The 13,094-nt window shown below is 37.0% G+C and overlaps 1 long non-coding RNA gene across 2 annotated transcripts; it reads right to left on the bottom strand.

Moving 5' to 3' along the window:
- Positions 1 to 5,003: 5,003 nt before the first annotated feature.
- LOC104700244 (uncharacterized) lies at positions 5,004 to 7,057 on the bottom strand. Of its 2 annotated transcripts, XR_015560998.1 has the most exons (5): positions 6,749 to 7,057; positions 5,720 to 5,912; positions 5,467 to 5,624; positions 5,337 to 5,376; positions 5,004 to 5,231 (listed from the first exon to the last, which is right to left on the bottom strand). It is a non-coding gene; the product is annotated as an uncharacterized LOC104700244 (long non-coding RNA). The 2 variants fall into 2 exon arrangements; XR_015560999.1 differs by lacking the exon at positions 5,337 to 5,376 and having other exon boundaries at positions 5,568 to 5,624.
- Positions 7,058 to 13,094: the final 6,037 nt, after the last annotated feature.

Genomic DNA, 13,094 nt, shown 5'->3' with positions numbered 1-13,094 from the left:
AAAAAAAGGGAAACAAAATACAGTATTAATTAATCTAGTTTTGTTATTTTCTTTTAAAATGGGCCTGTTTCAAATAAACTATGTGGGTCGATTTAAGAGATATCAGATGGGTCTGCATCAGATTATTAGCCCAAACTCCGGATCATAATTATGATATTTGTCCCTGTTTTTAATTAGTTTTTTTTTTTTATTATAATCTTTATTGTTAGTGAAATTAGTAAATCAATAACACTATAACAGTTATCAAAAAACTAAAACTAAAAATAAAAATGCAAACCATTATAGAATAAGTTTTTCTTATATTATAATTCCTAGACGAAACATAGTATTTGGATAGAGACGAAAATAATTAAGATATCAGAAAACAGTTTTTTTTTTTTGATTTTTTATTTATTTATGCACGGATAAAGACGAAATGTGATAGAATCATAGAAGTATAGAAAAGAATACACAGGATTCGGAAAAGTTGTGTACCAAATTAATCTGATTATAGTGCAAACGTTAATGGTTCTTCAAGAATTATATACTTTATCGTATATATTACATCTAATGTTTTGTCTTCATCTATTAATTTGTATTCTGATTGATTGAAACTGAACGAAGTGCTCGGTGGAACATTGAATGGCTCGACGATCAGTCAATTGAAAGGGCGAACTAGTATTCTTAAAGCAGCAGATGGAGACTGGTAAGTTGGTTATTTTCAGCTCATAGACTCTCTTGATCTCTTAAGAACCTGTAGAAAACACTGCAACAAGTGCTCTGTCACTTTTTTTATGACCCAATTTGATCTCTGCCCTCCAAAATTAGTCCATATAATCGGCCCAATGGATTAAAGAATCGATATTCGTTCTTGATACAGGCGTATATTATTGTTGGATCAAACACTTTATACTTCTAATCATATAAAAACCAAATATTTTGGGATTGAAACAATCAAATGCTAAATCTTGTTATATGCTGCATCCAAATGTTGTTACTCAGTTTGGGATTCATGCTGGAGGTAACATTAACTATATAATTAATTCTCAGGTGATTTACTCAAATGTTATCCCAATTAGATAATATTACCAGAATCTACAAACAAAGATTTTATTACTAGAATATTTCGGATATTTTCAAAATACCCAGCGTGCCCTTGTTTTATGTTACCGGAAAAAACGTAATTACAAAAATGTCATTGCCACGTTAGACGCCACGTCAAAAACACTAACGTGTAACAATAACTCAGCTATAACGCGTTACAAAGGTATGTTGCGGCTGAGTTATAGGTATATTCCGGCTGAGTTATGAAAAAAAACATTTGAGTAAGAGCGGACGGCTGAGATAGAGCATAACTCAGCCAAGCATTACGGCTGACTTATCAAAATCTGGTTGACTTATCAAAATCTGGCTTAGTTAGAGCATAACTCAGCCAAGCGTTACAGCTGACTTATCAAAATCTGGCTGAGTTACGCTCACGGCTGAGTTTTCACCCGATGGTTGAGTTGTTGAAATTTTGGCTGAGTTATCACTACGACACGGCTGAGTTATCACTACGGCACGACTGAGTTACCATTTTTTGACTGGCTGAGTTATCGTACAACTCAGCCGTGATAGGCTGATTTATCGTACAACTCAGCCGTGATAGGCTGACTTATCGTACAACTCAGCCGTAATAGGCTGACTTATCGTACAACTCAGCCATTCGACGTCTGACTTAGTAGCAAAAGATTAATTACTAGAATGTTATTCAGTTACGGCTGACTTATTAAACGATACGGCTGAGTTACATATTTTCAGTTGATGAAGCGGCTGAATTTGGCAGCAATTTTTTTTGCTTTTTAATTACTGTAATGTTTTTCATTTTGTGACTGAGTTATAATTTGTTTGATGGCTGAGTTTTATATAGACTGAGTTATTAATTGTTTGATGGCTGACTTGCCACGTCGGACGCATCATCCATGTCAGCATTTCATGTCATCTTTTTTTTTCCTCCGGAAATACGAAATGTCGTTCGACTCTTGTTCTTCAACTGGTAAATAAGTGAACTATTTACCTTCTTCTTCACCTTGCTCTTATACTTCTTCTTCACTTTTCTTCTTCACCTAGTTCTTTCTACTTCTTTTTCACCTTGTTCTTCATTTTCTTTCATGGATCCAGTTCCGGTACTAATTGTTTCCGGTAATTGGGTAAAGAAACAGAGATATGTATTTAACACCGACGATAGAGAGTGTAAAGTTGTGCAGATCGATGGTGGCACAACACACGACAAGCTTGTGGAGCTTTTTCTTGAAGACTACGGATTGAACGCGTTTAGCCATGAGCTAAATCTGAACTACATGTTCTAGAACAAGGCACTGAAACTAATGGCGCATGATACTCCACCAGTTTTTTTCTCCAATGATCGACAGTTGCAATGTTTTTTGGGGCTATGGAAACACGATCAGCTACGTCTCTGTGTAGAGTTTTCGGCGAAAAAATCTACATAAACTAGTGGAGCTAGAGGAAGTATGATTCGGCCAAGCAGTGAATCGAAATTAGAATCTACATATGAAGTGTACGGTAGGGGATTTGAAAGCACTTGTTTTGATTATGGTAAGATCGTTGACAAAGAAAACCAAAAAGAAGAAGAAGCTGTCGAAGTAGCATCTGACGAAGAAGAAGACGATGAATTTTCAACCCGATTTGATTTTTTCGACGACTCTGATATATCAGCCATTAAGGATTTATAAATCACTATAACTCAGCCGTCACATGAATCGAAGAGAACTTTCGTTTTCCCGTAAAAATTATAACTCAGCCGTCAAGTCATATATATCATTCATTTTACTTTCAAATTGTTTCTTTTGATAACTCAGACATAACTCACTATAACTCAGCCGTCACATGACCTTTCGTTTTCCCGTAAATATTATAACTCAGCCGTAAAGTCATATATATCATATATTTACTTTAAGATTGTTTCTTGTGATAACTCAGCCATAACTCACTATAACTCAGCCGTCACATGACCTTTCGTTTTCCCGTAATGATTATAACTCAGCCGTAAAGCGAGATTTTGGCGGGAAACCATCAGTTAACCTAATAATAGACATATTTCCATTCTAAATTTAAATTTTGAGTTATAATAATTTTAATATTCACTTGTTGGAGAAATACTTTTAGAAAAATAAAATTCTAAATTTGAATAATAATTATTTAATTATTTGCAATAATATCTTGTGATAAAAAGCTCACTTTATGAATTTATTATGCGTGTGGATTTGAGCAGGCATATAATTAGTGATTTTTTGCGCTTCCCTAACAACACTTTTTGTGACATCGAGAGACGTTTTAATACTTATTAGGAATCTGACAGAACAAAAGACCCATGAAAGAAAGAAAAATATGTTTTCATATTATTGAGAAGACCCTAAACGATAACTCGGCCATAATTTACCATAACTCAGCCAACCCTCAAATTAGAATGACTAAATAACCGACCAAACCGAACCGAACCGGACACTATTTTTTCCATTATTTTCGGTTAATTACGGTTATATTCGGCTTGCTATCGATTATATTAAGTTAATCTACATAATTTGGATAACATTTGGATTATTTATGGTTATATATTCATCTAACCGACCCATAACCGGAAATAACCGAAAAGTAATTTCAAAAATTTTAAATTTTCAAATGGTTATCATATTAGTATATCCAAATTACCACCTTAAACCAAACAGAATATAACCAAAACCAAACTTTTATATTATAACCCATAATGTTGGAAATATGAACCATAAACCTCAAACCCTAACCCTAACCCTAACCCCTAAATGTCATGTTTTGAAGGTTTTACACATTTTGATCAGACTGTGTAAAAATCAATCTTTGTCTATAATTATTACTTTTTATTGCTTGTAATGATTGTAATATTCATTTTTTCATTCTATATTTTAATTTTGAGTTATAATAATTCTAATTTACAAATATTTCATAAGTCAGCCGTTGATGTCGATAACTCAGTCATATCAGTCAATTGTTTAAGAAATACTTTTATTAAAAAAAAATTTAAAAATTCAAATTCAAATTTTGAATTCCTTTTAAATAAAAAATCGCTAAAATCTCATTTATTACGCGTGTGGTTCTTAACGATAAACAGAATTATTGTTTGCGTCTCTCCAACAACACTTTTTGTATTCTCGAGAAGGTATATAATAAATTAATATATTCGTCGCATAACTCAGCTATAACTTTACCATAACTCAGCCAACCCTCAAATTAGAATGACTATAACCGACCAAACCGAACCGAACCGAAAAAAATAATTTTTCCAATTTGGTATTTTTTAATTGGTATGTTTGGTTAATTTCGGTTATATTCGGCTTACTTTCGGTTATATTAGGCTAATCTACTTAATTACAATATATTTTGAGTTATTTATGGTTATATATTAATCTAACCAATCCATAACCGAAAATAACCAAAAAAAAATTTGATTTTTTTAAAAAATATTCAAATGCTAATAATATTAGTATATCCTTATTACCACCTTAAACCAGACACATTAAAACACATTAGAACCAAAACAAAAAAACAAATAATGTTACTCATCTGAACCCTACATCTCAAACCCTAAACCCCAATCCTAACCCTAACCCCTAAACTTCATATGTTGTATGTTTAACACGTTCTGGTGAGAATGTATAAAAATCAATTTTTCTCTATAATTATTACTTTTTATTGGTTATAATAATTGTAATATTCATATTTCAATTGTACATTTAAATATTAAGTTATAATTATATAAATTTACATATATTTCATAAGTCAGCCGTGTAAATCAATAACTCAGCCATCATTTAGTCATTTTATCAAATTTTTTTTATTTTTTATTCAAAATTTGAGTTTAATTTTTTAATTAATTTGTATAATATATTGTTAAAAAATTAACTTTATAAATTTATTACGCGTATGGATCTGAGCAGACACAGAATTATTGTTAGGTTTCCCTATTTAATCTTTTCGCATAGGAAGGGAGATTTTGATATGCACTTCGAATGATATTTTTTCGACGTAATCATGTGATTGCAGAACTTACAGCCTGTAAAACTGAAAAGTGAAACGCAACCGACATTACTCAAAAATAAAAATACAATTAAAGCTGCCAAATTAGGTCTGTACGTTAGCTTCTTCCTGTAGTCAGCAAGATCCATAACTCTGAGCAAAGGTCTGTACGTTGCTCAGGTCAACTGGTGATAAATCCTGGCCTGTCAACAAGTAAGAAAATAACCGTCTCAGAACAATTGATACTAAAAACACATTTATTCATTGCTATTAAAAAAAACAAGGGCGTAAAGATAGTTGTCATTAACTATCTTCACTAGCTCGGGGAAGTGCCACGAATACCATTCCCTGTAAGAACATTGTAAACAGTTCAGCTACCAATACTTCTCAAAGGTAAATTGCAATACAGAATCTGAAAGGGAAAAGCAAAAAACAAACCTGACTCTCATGGGAAAGGAATTGATATCCTTGTCAAGGGTGTCAAGGAGGAAAATAGCTTGAATAACCATGTTATCCACTCAGTTAACATTGAACTTCACCTTGGCTCTGCTGTAGCTATGAGCTAATCCAAGCTGAGATTTTTCAAGATCACCAGGCTACATAAATAGAAAACGTTTATGAGAACACAAACCAGAGGTTACAAACAAAAAAGACAAGAGAAGGCCTTTAAATACAAAGAAGGATAGCACACCTTTAGGTCCTTGATGAACCTATCAAAATGCTGGCGTACACCCGCTTGCTGGGGTCACCAGGTGGGTAACGCTCATGGTTATGGTCGTCATAGACAATCTTTGAGTAAGGTGTCTTGACAGCTTCCACGGTGGCTGGGACTTGCGAAGCAAAACCTATCTCATTTCCTTGAGCACGAACTTGGGAAGAGAAACCTGAAAATCGCATGAAACATTAATATATTCACACACTAAGGCAAACTTTGTTTTCGATCAAGTGTTTAACAATACCTAAATATCAAGCAACGTTCAAGAAATGACAATGGAGAAAGGACTACCACAATCACGACTTGGCATTAATGTTATGGTTCTAAAGGAAAACATAAGTACAGAAAAGTGGAATCCATGAGATAAAAGACTAATACTAACAGACTTATTCAAACAATCCTAAAATCAAATTCAATGATAACTAAACTCTATTTAATGCAAAAACCAAGGTAACAAATTCAGTGATCAGATTCCTCTTCATTATTATAGAGATGCTTTCAAAACTCTTAAGCTAATATGACAAACGTAGCTCTCTTGGTTAACAATACTAAATTTCAGATTCTTCTACTGATGCAAGCTCCTGCCTTTAAGCTGCTAATGAATCCGCCAAACAAAGTATAATTAGCTAACATGATATCCCCACAGACGATAAAACATCAATCTCTCTAATAACAATACAATTGATGGGATACAAATGATCAAAAAGGCCTTTTTTCTCATCAAACAAAGGATTATCACGGAACTGATCAAGTCAAATTCGATTGATCAACAAAACAAAAGTCAATCTCATTCCCTCTGGACAAAAGAATACAGATTTTTTCCAGCAAGGAGAAGAACGAAACGAAATGGTACCACAAGCTCTAATACAAATCATTCTCTTGATTCATACAAACAAAAAAAAAAGGTTTCTTTTTTGGAAATCATTCAATTGATAAAAACTACAAACAACAGCAGAAATGAAAAAAATCAATCTAGAGAGAGAAAGGGTTTGTAGATCAGCAGACCTCTTATAAGGCTCCGGTGGTAAGAACTGAAAGACGAGAGATCCGCAGAGGGGACAGATCTAGGGGCGGAAGAGGAGTTACCGCCATCGGAAAGGGTATGGTCACGGGAGAGGACGAAGGACACGAAATCTAGGGTTTCGCTCAGAGCAAGAACACGAAATCCTAAGGTTAGGGATGGCCGATGCAAACCAAAAAAATCAATCCTTTACAACAAAAAAAAAATTGTTGAGAGCTGAAAGACGAGAGATCCGCAGAGGCAACACCCACGAGAGATAGTTTTTTTTTTTTTTTTTTGGTTATGAACAGTGCAAACGGTTTGATTTCCCTTTTTTACATAAACAAGACAAATTCAACTGTCTATTTTCAAAAAGAACTGCTGTGAAAAATCGAAAATGATGTAAATGATGTGTATTTTAATTTGCTGATGTGTATATTGTTTTTTTACTCAAAATCAAAAAAAAAACCCAATGGGTAAATTGTAATTATCCTCAAGGCACTAAACATTTGAGTAATTTTCAAAAGAATTATAGATATGAGTAATAAACCAACTTTTGGATAACATTTGAATAATTCTTTCTTAATTCTCCTAATGATTCAAAATCTCTGTATAACAACATTTGGATGCAGCGTATAACATTAGCTGAGAACTCTGTAACATTATAATCTCTGTAACATTAACTATATATGCTCTCTACACCATGAATCCCAAACTGAGTAACAACATTTGGATGCAACATATAACATTTGCTGAGATAATCATCCAAGATTCTTGGTTCAAGACAGCTTATCATCAAGTCTCAGACTCAATCAAGGCAAGTTTGATTCACTAGATGTCTGACAATGTTAATAGCTCTTGAGTCAAAGTTGTAACTTGTCTCGTGCGGCAACTGAAGTTAGTTTATCAGTTACAAAGAATAAAGCACTTCAAGGTAAACTCTAAATTAGTGACTGCAGATTCTTCTACAGCTCATCAAGTCAAGTTAGTATATATGATATGCAGAGGAAAAGAGATTCTTTTGGGGATTCTAATCTCGAGTTACGCCAAGATCTTTCTATTCGCAGTTCCTCTTAAATGTAAGATCTTTAACTCTGTGTTGCGTTGTGCATAATAATAGTCTTAGTGAAATTCTTGTGGTCATGGATAGATGCTGCACATGATACAAAATTTAGCTCTTTTGTATTTGGTAGTTGCAAATGATTAACAGTTTTCCATTCAGCTTTCTCTTCAGTTTCTTTACTTGGTTTACTGATGCTCAAGATGCTAGGGAGGTACATGCTCCTCTACTTTCTGACTTGTTATAATTTATAGACCATTTTTATTATCTGCCCAATTTGAACTCTGAGAATCAGGTTGCTGATATTATCAAGGAAGATCTTTGGTGACCAATGACCAAATGACAAAACTGAATGAATCAATGATCAATGACAAAACAGTAAATGGCTTTGAGTTTTAAGTTTTATTGATAGCTTTGAGTTTAACTTTGACATCTTTCAAAATTCAGAAACAGCAAGAGATCAAACCTTATAGTTTAGCTCTCCAACAGAAGTCCATGAGTCTCACAAATTACAAGAAATCAAACACATTTCTTTAGCTAAAAGATGACACACACTAAGAAAGAGGGAGGCAAAGACTAAAAAGGTTCAGACAGAACAAAAAACTGACATGTTATCTTTTTTAACGAATGCAATGTCTTCCTTGTAGATTGTAATCAAGCTTCCTTGTAGATTATCATCAATTGTGCACGCTCAGTATCAAAGACAGTATACATCAGAAAACAAATATTTCAATCAACAAACCTCTCATGGTCATTAGCCAGCTCAAAAAGGAACTATAATGGCTGTGAATAAGAGAAGTTAAGAACACGAGAAGAGTCTTCTCCGTTAACAAGTCAGCTTAATGTCACAGAACTCTACTTTTCTTGGCATTTTCATGTTAAATGGAACAAGCAATCAACAAACAAAAAAAAATTTAGAGTAACAGGCAAGCTATTGTCAAACTGTAAGCAGAAGTTGTCTATAAAAGGAAAATCTGAAGGGTGACTGAGTGAAAATGTCAAATTTTCGTCTCATGTCAAAAAAAACACAAAGACTAAAAGAAAAAGTCGGCAATCAACCAAAAAAAAGAAAAAAAAGTCCCCCTCAATCCAGAGACTATCATCCGAAAACTAAAATCTGCTTGAAAAGTGCTCCTTATCAACTCTTGTTTGCAACCTAACCGGGAATTAACAAAGATTAGTATCAGTCAAGCTTATACACAACCTTTGAGTAAGGAACAGAAAAGAAACATACGCTGTGGGAGCCTGGAAAGTTGAATAGGATGCTCTCTCTCATTTCTTGTTCCTTGAATTGCGTTTCTTCTTCTTCTCAAATATTTTAATTTCTTGCTTCAGTATATACAGTTCTGCCTCCAACATACTCTTGCAATTCTTCATCATTGTCACAGGACGCCCCTCCGTCAATACGAGTCTGACAACGTTAGAACATTCCTGTACTGCGTCCTCCACAGCATCCACCCTACTTTTCCTTTCCTGATTATCAGTCATATAGTCGATGACACGACATTGAATCCAGCCAAAGCATTACGGATTATTTGGTTATCAGATGCTCCAACTTCAGACCCCTCAGATGATCAAGAAGCAGCTGTCACATGTGCAGGCTCAGCTTCTGAAACATAAGACGAAACTTCAGGTGGTCCGGAAGCAGCTGCAAAGAGTACATCCTCAGCTTCTGAAAGCTGAGACGGCAGAGTCTGACATGCAGGTGGCACAGATGATCTAGATGCAACTGTCACAGGTGTAGGCTCAACTTCTGAAACATAAGACGACTAAAATTCAGATTCTTGGAAATATAATTTAGATAATTTTCAGAACTTTTGTAACCACATGTATACCTTTGTAATCAATCTTGTCAGTGTGAGATTGAGATTTTGATATAGAAGCAAGTCCCACAGACTCGTCAACCTCATCTCCAACTTCAGACAAAACAGATCCGGTAAGATACGGGTCCATCTGTTTCAAAGCAAAGAGTAAGACGAGATGATGATGTGTTTATAAGAGATGAGTTGAAGTGGTTTAAAAAGACAAAGAGCAAAAAACCCTAGTTCTGCAACGAAAATTTATAAAAAATGGGAATAAACAAAAATGGAAAAAACATAGGAGAAAAAGGGAGGATTAGTTATCACATATTTATAAAATCAAATATTTTATATGTAAAATAATATTTTCATTGAATTATATATTGGGTGAGTTCGTTGCGAGTTTGGCTCAGGGTGCTCCGCAGGAGCAGGTGGCAGATTCTCAGAGACAGCCGGAGGGGTCAGTGAGCAAAGCTGGTGTAGGGGCTGGGGAGGGTCCCGGTGTTGCCGGAGTAGCAGCGAGCCCACGAGCAGATGCAGTTGGAGGTGAGTTCCATGGCCGTGTGGATCGCATGGAGAGGATGATGGAGCAAATTTTGGAGCGATTGCCAGTGAGGATACCGGCTCCCGGTCAGGCTCCGGGTGTACAGCCAGAGGTGGCTGGTGTACAGCCAGTGGCTGCAGCTTCAGGGGAGATTTCACCCTACCTGAGGATGTTGGATCAGATGGGTAGGATTACTACCGAGTTCTTTTTGGGCGGTGCCAAACTTGAGGAGGCGGATGCGTGGAGGAGTAGACTGGAGCGTAACTTCCAGTCATTGAGATGTCCAGAGGAGTTCCGAGTGGACCTTTCAGTTCACCATTTGGAGGGTGATGCATATCTATGGTGGAAGGGTGTAACGAGTAGAAGAGCTCAGGCAAGTATGGTCTGGGCGGATTTCTTGGCGGAGTTTAACGCCAAGTATTTTCCGCAGGAGGCGGTGGATCGTTTGGTGACGCAGTTTGTGGAGCTGGAGCAGAAGGGCCGGTCGGTCCGAGAGTATGATGAGATGTTCAGTCGACTTTTGATTCATGCAGGCAGAGATTATGAGAGCGAGCAAGCTCAGATGGGGAGGTTTTTGCGTGGTCTTAGGCCTGAGTTGAGGACGCTGTGTAGGGCGAGTAGGTGCGCCACGAGGGCAGATTTGGTTGAGACGGCTGCAGGGATTGAGGAGGATCTGAGAGTGGAGCAGGCTGTGGTGGTCAGTCCACCGGTTCAGCAGCAGAGGAGGCCGCAGCAGCAGGTGGGTTCGAGCGTAGGCAGTAAGCGTGCGCAAGGGAAGAAGAGGAACTGGGAGGGCACTTCAGGAGCTGGTAAGGGAGGATGGGGTGGTTCAGGATGCTTCGAGTGCGGTAGCATGGATCATCTGGTGGCGAAGTGTCCAAGAAGGGTGAGGTTCGGGGCAGTCATAGTGGTGTTGGGTGCTACGGTTGTGGGAGCATGGATCACAGGGTGGCGAACTGTGCAAAGAGGAAGGAGACTAGAGCTGTCCAGGTGTGTTTCTATTGCGGGGAGCCGGGGCATATTAAGCCCCAGTGCCCTACGCGGCAAATGGCGGTGGTGGTGATACAACCATCACAGGAGGTTGCGGTCAAAGTGCAACCATTGCAGCAGATTGCAGCATCGCGTAGGTACACTTCGGTGGAGGCGGAAGGCTCTAGCGCCAGGCCGATCATAGGTACATATTGTTTTTAGCTTTGTGAATTCTAGAGTTGTGAATGGTCTTTTCTGGAATTATGTGTCTGTGGTAAAACTTTAGGATTCTTTTACGCATGAATTGTGTAGGGACCTTAGTAGTGGGCGGGTGTGAATCTCACATCCTGTTCGATTCTGGAGCTACCGATAGCTTCATTACGCCGGAGTGTGCAGAGAGCAGCGGGATCCAAAGTGATTCCGGAGAGCAGTCAGGAGTAGTAAGAATGGTTGGAGGAAAGAGTTTGGTTACTTTGGGGTGGGATCGTGGAGTAGATATTCTGGTGGATTAGATAATTTGAGGGTACAGCTTTCCCTACGGGCAGGAATGTTGAGAAGATTCCTCATACTACTATGAGTGAAGTGCAGAAGTGGACGGGGTATTCATCACGAAAGCCTGGTCATGCATGAGATGAGTTCAACAGTCTATGCTACAATGGTTTGCAACAAGTTTCTATGGTTTATATGTCCAAGGACATTGCAGAGTATGGGTGTTGCAGAGGATGTTCGATCTATGTTGCAAAGGATGGGACTTGGGACTTTAGCGTATAAGACGTATCCCCTATATCCAGATTTGGTTAGACAATTTCTTGCCTCCGTGGAGCTTCGGTTCAAGGATATCGCTTTGCACCAAGCATATGAGGGAACCCTCTCCTACCTATCTAGTGGTATTTTATATGAGATTTCCATACCGGATTTGTGTGATCTTTATGGATTTGAGAGGACAATACCAAGCTGCAAATTTCCTACTTTTCCATTCAGCGATGAGTTATGGAGATTGATTGGTTCAGGACCTTTTTGCACTCCGAATTCTCGTAAGGCGAAGCTAAGTTTGATCAGAAATCCTGTGATTCGGGTTCTCGCCAAGGTTCTGGGGCATTCCTTCAATGCGAAGGAGGAGATAGGTTCTCTAAGTGTAGTTGAGCTCATGATGATACACTATGGGCTTCCTTCTCCACACGACATCTACGGTAGAGAGGTTCCTTCAGAGCTTCAGAACGTAATCGTACATGTACGCTTATCCTATTACATAAACGAACATGTCCGTTTATCACATAACATAACCGTACATGCTTAAAAGGATATTGTGTTGGTTTGTCTTGCTTCAACTTGTGGAAATTTTCTACAACCAAGAGAGGTCGGAGTAATCTACCAACGCAATGAAAATCCTCACCTCATTGTCATATTTATCTCGCTTGATACCAATTTTGCTTTCAATTCCTCGGCTAACGTAAACATACATGAACGTTTACCGTATTACATAAACGAACATTTCCGTTTATCTGCAAAAATGCTCCAAAAATCTCACTTGACTCCAAAAATGCTCCAAAAGTGCCTCTTTTCATCCTTTTATGCAAAAACCTGTAAAAACCTTAAAAGTGCAAAAACAAGGGTAAAGTGGTCCAATTCCTATGAATAAGACTCAGATCCTGATAGAAAAACACGGTTAAAACCGGTACAATTTATCAGGGTATTGTGTACATATCGGTCCAAGGACAACCACTTGTAGACATTTGTATGAAAGGTATTCCAATTGTATTTTGCACATTTTGATTAACAATAAAATTCAAAACGATTATCAGATTTTATATAACTCTTTTTGGCAATTTTGTTACATTAGATAAATTGTCATATATCACTATGTCTATTAATAGATATGTGCAAAATACAATTGGATAATCTTTTGATATCACTATGTTTCCTAAATTTGGATTTCCAACCCATTCCAAAATAGTTGTAGGTGTTATAGTGTTATAACA

The sequence above is a fragment of the Camelina sativa genome, chromosome 7, assembly GCF_030686135.1.
Source record: "Camelina sativa cultivar CO46 ecotype springtype chromosome 7, ASM3068613v1".
NCBI lineage: Eukaryota > Viridiplantae > Streptophyta > Magnoliopsida > Brassicales > Brassicaceae > Camelina > Camelina sativa.
The sequence above is the reverse complement of the archived record's forward strand: the minus strand, read 5'-3'. Positions and strand labels throughout refer to the sequence as shown.